Genomic DNA, 6,662 nt, shown 5'->3' on the forward strand with positions numbered 1-6,662 from the left:
TGTGTGTACCCCACAGACTATCATCAGGAGGACTAGGTCAGGACCAGGTCAGGATGAGGACAGTGAAAAAGCTGGATTTAAACTAAGCATTCAGAAACTAAGAGCATGGCATCCCGTCCCATCACTTCATGGCAAATAGATGGGGAAACAATGGAAACAGTGACAGACTTTATTTTCTGGGGCTCCAAAATCACTGCAAATGGTGACTGCAGACATGAAATTAAAAGACACTTGCTCCTTGGAAGAAAAGCTATGACCAACCTAGACAGAATATTAAAAATCAGAGACATTACTTTTCTGACAAAGGTCCATATAGTCAAACCTATGGTTTTTCCTGTAGTCATGTATGAACGTGGGAGTTGGACCAAAAAGAAAGCTGAGCGCTGAAAAATTGATGGTTTTGAACTGTGGTCTTCAAAAGAGAGCCCCTTGGCTCTTGAGAGCCCCTTGGACTGCAAGGAGATCAAACCAGTCAGTCCTAAAAGAAATCAGTTCTGAATATTCACTGAAAGGACTGATGCTGAAGTTGAAGCTGCAATACTTTGGACACCTGATGCGAAGAGCCAACTCATTGGAAAAGACCCTGATGCTAGGAAAGATTGAAGGCAGGAGAAGAAGGGGACGACAGAAGATGAGATGGTTGGATGGCATCACCGACTCAATGGTCGTGGCTTTGAGCAAGCTCTGGGAGCTGGTGTTGGACAAGGAAGCCTGGCCTGCCGCTGTCCATGGGGCGCAGAGAATTGGACACGACTGAGTGACTGAACTGAACTGAGGTCAGATATGACTGTGGTGTAATCTTTAAGATCACCACCAGAGGGCGGGGCTTCCTTCAGATGCGATTCCTCATTGTATTCAGGAGCTGGTTTGACTTGCCTATTCTGTAGCCACAAGACAGATGACTGCTGCTGTGCAGAAAGGGGTTCCCAGTTTCTGAGTGAGGAGCTTCTGTAACATCCAGCCAGAGACTAACTTTGTTAGATTTGATGTTTCTAGGGAACGAGGACTGTTGCCAGAATGTTTTCTGCCACTCGCTCAGTTCTTGTCATCTGCTTAATACTTGGTAAGTAGCATTTTATCCTAAAATGATTTTTCATTTTCCTATGATAACAGGTAAGTTTTATTTTTCTTCTCTGGCTGAAAACTCCTCCTGTACATTTCTACTATAACAAAGTGATTCTCTTGTAGGAGGGACCAATGGTGACTCAGTGAACCAGACAGAAGGCCCAGTGACTCTCTCAGAGGGGGCTCTCCTGACCCTGAACTGCACTTACCAGACCAAGTATTCAGATTTCTATCTTTTTTGGTATGTCCAGCATCTCAACAAAGCTCCTCAACTCCTCCTGAAGGGCTTAACAGCAGACAAGAAGGTAGAGCATGAAGGTTTTCAGGCCACTCTTGTTAAGAGTGACAGCTCCTTCCATCTGCAGAAACGGGCAGTGCAAGCATCAGACTCGGCTGTGTACTACTGTGCTCTGAGTGACACAGTGAGAAAGGGCTGCAGGGGGAGCTGAGCACAAACCCAAGGGGAGCAGGAGGCTAAAGTCAGGAAGAAGTATATTCTGTCCTTGATCAGAATTTAGTTTACATTTAGAGTTTTTCAGGAAAACCAATCAAGCTCAGGTCTAATCCTAGAAACCCAGGAGGTTGGGAATTGCTCTACAGGGAAAATAGGGTGGATGTCAGTCTTAAAGAAGACCCAAGCTCCAATCCCCAGAAGCACCCCTCTTCAGCCAGAAAGATTCCTCTCTTCTCTAGACTGACTTTTAAAAAAGAATCTATTTTTCTCATAATGTAAGACAGATATTAGATGCCACAGAATTAATAATTCATTTAGAGAAAAGAAATAGATGATTAAAAGCTGCATCACCTGAATCATAATCATGAACCAACACAGAGGCACCAAGCAAATCACATACCAGCCTGCATGTGGCTGAGATGTAACGCTGTTGAGGGGCTGTTTTCAGTGAAAGCCTTTGAACTGGAGCTGCTGTAGCCGTGGGATGAGAAAGCATTTGTGACTTTTGAGTGGCTATGTTTCTTTTTTTATTTATTTGTTTATTTTATTTTTGCTTCAGCTGGGTCTTTGTTCCTGAACTTGGGCTCTCTCCAGTTGCAGTGAGTGGAGGTCACTCTTCACTGCAGTGCATGGGCTTCTCAGTGCGGTGGCTTCTCGTTGTAGAGCACAGGTTCCAGGCGCACGGGCTTCAGTAATGGCGGCACACGGGCTCAGGAGTTGTGGCACGCAGCCTCTAGGGCTGCATTCTGATATAAGGAAATAAGAATGTGTGGTCTGGTGAGCTTGTCCTCATTTTGACTGTAGGGTGGATATTTAAAAGCAAGATTATTTTCGCACATATTATTGATTACTGTTAGACACATAAAGCTGGACAAATTTTGTCCACCAGGAAACTTGCTATGATTGCATTAAACAGACAAGGACCTTTATCCAGCATAAATTCCCCCAGGAACCCATGCCTTGGAGTGTAGGAAGAAAAGCTATGATGATTGAGACTAAACAGTTGTATCTTCCTGTATGAAAGAAAAGCTTGCGAGCTTATTTCACTGTAGATTTGGGCTTCAGATCCCTCCCCCCAAAAAGGAGCTATACAAAAATGGATGACTATTTGTTCTCAGAGGTCACTGTAATCATAATAAATTGTTTTTGTCACAAAACGTATGTCTATCCTAGATGCATTGACTGAATATGCATGCAGCCCTGATGTAACTGTTGTTAATTTAATTACAGCATGGCAACCCACTCCAATATTCTTGCCTGGAGAATCCCATGGACAGAAGAGCCTGGTGGGCTACAGTCCATGGAGTCACAAAGAGTCAGATATGACCAAGTGACTTTCAAGTCTAAATAGGCAGGTTACAATCATCAACCACATCAACAAGCCATGGCATGACACAGGCAAACTGATATCAGCCAGATACATTTCCTCTTCTGATGCAGAAGCATCTCACAGCTCAGTCACTGTGCATGTGCCCTGGCAGGCACAGGTCAGGCATCTCGACCCAGATTTGAGAGAGAACAGAACATTTCACTCAGGGGAAGAACTTCCAGCATGGGGCTCCCTGGCCTTCTCAGAACTGTAATAGCCTCTGTCTGCCTTGGTAAGGCTGGTAAGGATGACCGCAAACAGACTCAGCTCTGCTCAGCTCCCATGTGTAGAGGTAGGGCAGGTTATTATTGTCTTTTGGGGTTTAGGAGAGTTGGTTAACTGGCAGAGGAATTAGAAAGAACTCTTAATCCTCTGTTTTTTCCTTGAAGCCCTCTGAGTTCTACCAGGAGAATCAGCCTCTTCCTTTCTGTCTCTCTTTCTCTCTCATATATATATATATATATATATATATATATATATAATTTTTTTTCTTCTCTCTAGGATCCATCATGGCCCAGAAAGTAACTCAAAATCAGTCAGAAATTTCTGTGCTGGAGAAGGAGGATGTAACCTTGAACTGTGCATATGAAGCTAATAGCTATACTTATTATTTATTCTGGTACAAGCAACCACCAAGCGGGGAAATTATTTTCCTTATTCATCAGGACTCTTACAATGAGCTGAATAGAACAAAAGATCAGTATTTTTTGAACTTCCAGAAAGCAACGAGTTCCATCAGCCTCACCATCTCAGACTCACAGCTCGAGGACTCAACCCTGTATTTCTGTGCTCTGAGTGACCACAGTGATGCTGCTGCCTGAGGGAGCCCCACAGCAACCTCAGATGTCAACATGTGGAGTCTCCCAGCATGAACACCTTAGTGAGATTCTCGGTAAGGTCAGGAAAAGGTAGCGGGGTTAGAAGTGAAAACCTCACTGTAAGGAAAATGCTATCTTTGGCTCAGAGCGCATATGTCAAAGTGTCATTCATCAAAAATACCTTTATCTTCAATTCTTTATCTTGTAGAAGATCGTTTGCCAAAGTTTTTTTTTAAAAAAACTTTTAAATAGTGATTTTTTTAAAATATGAAATTTGGCTTTAAAAAATTCTATAGTATTTGACTAAATCTGCACCTGAGTTGTCAGAGTTTTAGGTTCACTGCACAAATATTTATGCATTGCTAAGTCTGGCCATCTGGAGAAGGCAATGGCACCCTACTCCAGTACTCTTGCCTGGAAAATCTGATGGACGGAGGAGCCTGGTAGGCTGCAGACCATGGGGTTGAGAAGAGTCGCACACGACTGAGCAACTTCACTTTCACTTTTCCCTTTCATGCATTGGAGAAGGAAATGCAACCCACTCCAGTGTTCTTGCCTGGAGAATCCCAGGGATGGGGGAACCTGGTGGGCCGCTGTCTATGGGGTCGCACAGAGTTGGACAAGACTGAAGCGACTTAGCAGCAAGTCTGGCCATCATTGTGGATCTGAAATATCTCTGAAAGGACACTTCTTGGACCCTCCCTGTGCCCTGCCTCACCTGTGCCGTGAATGACTAGGAATGATATGCATAGAGTAACTGTTACCACAAATCTTCACCCCAAGGAGAAATGAAACCCTACTGTTTGCTCAGAACTAACCTCATCACCTGGTCACATTCCCTATGTGTGATTACAAAGTTATGTATGTTTAACGTAGAAAATAGAATATGCAAAGAAGGAATGCTAAAAACAAACTCACCAATTTTACTAGTAAAAAAAAACTCTATTAGAGATTCATACCTTAAAGGATATTTCTAGTCTGAATTTTTACCTGACAGTATATTGTGAAATAATTATTTCACAACGTTACTTACAGGTCAACATCACACATTCTACTCATGGTATTCCAATGTGTGATTTTATCATACTTTTGGGCTAATTCCATTTTACTAGTTTTTAAAATTGTTTTATTCATTGTAGTAAACAATACTGGAATGAACACAAAGGTATTTGGTGGATTTCTTGACGACTCCCAGGAGTTTAATAGGAGTTTACCATTAAATCTTTCTGATGTGGCTCCCTGCTCATTTCTGTGACCCTGGAGAATAGAGCATTTTCACTCTGCAATTACTAAACAGTCATATTTTCCTTGTTTCACAAAATTCTTTTATACGAAGGCTTTGCTTTATACTTTTGTCCCAATTAACTCCAATTAACTTCAATTTTGGCTGTCTGCCCCACGGATGTGCAGAGTAGCTGTCATATAGCATCCTAAAGAGTTCAGTCTCTGCACTATTGCTGTGATATTAGGTGGGAATTAACCTAGTGGGTTTGCTTTCGTCTGGAATTCCAAAAAGGAAGATACTCTTCCTTGTGTAAGGATTTTCTATCCCTATTGTACAAATAACAATGATACCAATAAAGAGCAACTTTCCAGAAAAGAAAGTATAAGTGTGTGTGTGTATGTGTGTGTGTTTGCGATGCGAATGTGTGTGAAGGAGAGAGAGAGATGAGAGAGACAATAGACTTACATAGCCAAGTCATCAAGTAATTAATTAGTTAAGAGTTGAATTTTGTAAAATGTGTTGGAAAGAAGGAAATAAAGTTATCTAGAGATCAACTTATAATGAAGAAAATAGATGTAAGCAGTTTCAAGGAATAAATCAAACACGTGAAAGAAGAAAAATATATCCTAGAATTGACTCTTTGCAATCCCATGGACTGTAGCCCACCAGGCTCCTCTGTCCATGGGATTTCCTAGGCAAGAATACTGGAGTGGGTTGCCATTTCCTTCTCCAGGGAATCTTCCTGACCCAGGGATTGAACTCGCATCTCCTGCATTGGCAGTCAGATTCTTTACCACAGTAAAGTGAGAGAAGTTGTCATTGCAACCTAACATGAGCTTCAAAATCCTCCAGACTCCAGGGGAATATTTCAAAATCTCTGAGTCAATCCTTTGAATCTCCTCTAACTTGAGGATGATTGAAAAAAACACATACCACCACAGCTTCACTTTTTTCTCTTTTGTTTTTAAATTTTTTAAAAGTTATTTGGCTGTGCCAGCTCTTAGTCGCAGCACATGGGATCTAATTCTCTGTCTGGGGTCAAACCCAGGTCCCTAGCATTGGGAGTTCAGCGTCTTAGCCACTGCACCACCTGTGAAGTCCCTATTTATTCTAACTCTTTAGTGAATTATCAGTTTTCTCATATATCATTACTGTGCAGAATAGGCTAAGGAAAGTTAAAAAGTGGGCTTATCAATGTTTTCAAGTATCTTCAAGCTTGTATTGTGGTCTCTCTCCATGTGTTCTCATGTATTGCAGGCTGTCTTCAAAGCCCAAGACAAAAGGGATGTTGCACTTAATATGCTTTTATGTATCTACATCTATATCTATAATTATGTATTGTATTTTTCAGTAACTCAGTCATGTCCGACTCTTTGTGACCCAATGGACTGCAGAACACCACAGGCTTCCCTGTCCTTCACTGTCTCCCAGAGCTTGCTCAAACTCACATCCGTTGAGTCAGTGATGCCATACAACCATCATCCTCTGTCATCCCCTTCTCCTTCAATCTTTCCCAGCATCAGGGTCTTTTCCAATGAGTCAGTTCTTCACATCAGGTGGTCAAAGTATTGGAGCTTCAACTTCAGCATCAATCCTTCCAATGAGTATTCAGGACTTATTTCCTTCAGGATGGACTGGTTTGATCTCCTTGCAGTCCAAGGTACTCTCAAGAGTCTTCCCCAACACCACACTTCAAAAGCATCAATCCTTCAGCACTCAGCCTTCTTTACA

At 42.1% G+C, this 6,662-nt stretch overlaps 1 long non-coding RNA gene across 1 annotated transcript; it reads left to right on the top strand.

Annotated features, from left to right (window-relative positions):
- Positions 1-931: 931 nt before the first annotated feature.
- Positions 932-5,310, top strand: LOC147365063 (uncharacterized). Its single transcript, XR_015135126.1, has 3 exons — positions 932-1,063; positions 1,189-1,306; positions 3,390-5,310. It is a non-coding gene; the product is annotated as an uncharacterized LOC147365063 (long non-coding RNA).
- The last annotated feature ends 1,352 nt before the right edge of the window (positions 5,311-6,662 follow it).

Source organism: Bos grunniens, chromosome 10, assembly GCF_055505025.1.
Source record: "Bos grunniens cultivar Pamir isolate PY7600 chromosome 10, Bosgru_T2T1.0, whole genome shotgun sequence".
In the NCBI taxonomy this organism is placed as follows: Eukaryota; Metazoa; Chordata; class Mammalia; order Artiodactyla; family Bovidae; genus Bos; species Bos grunniens.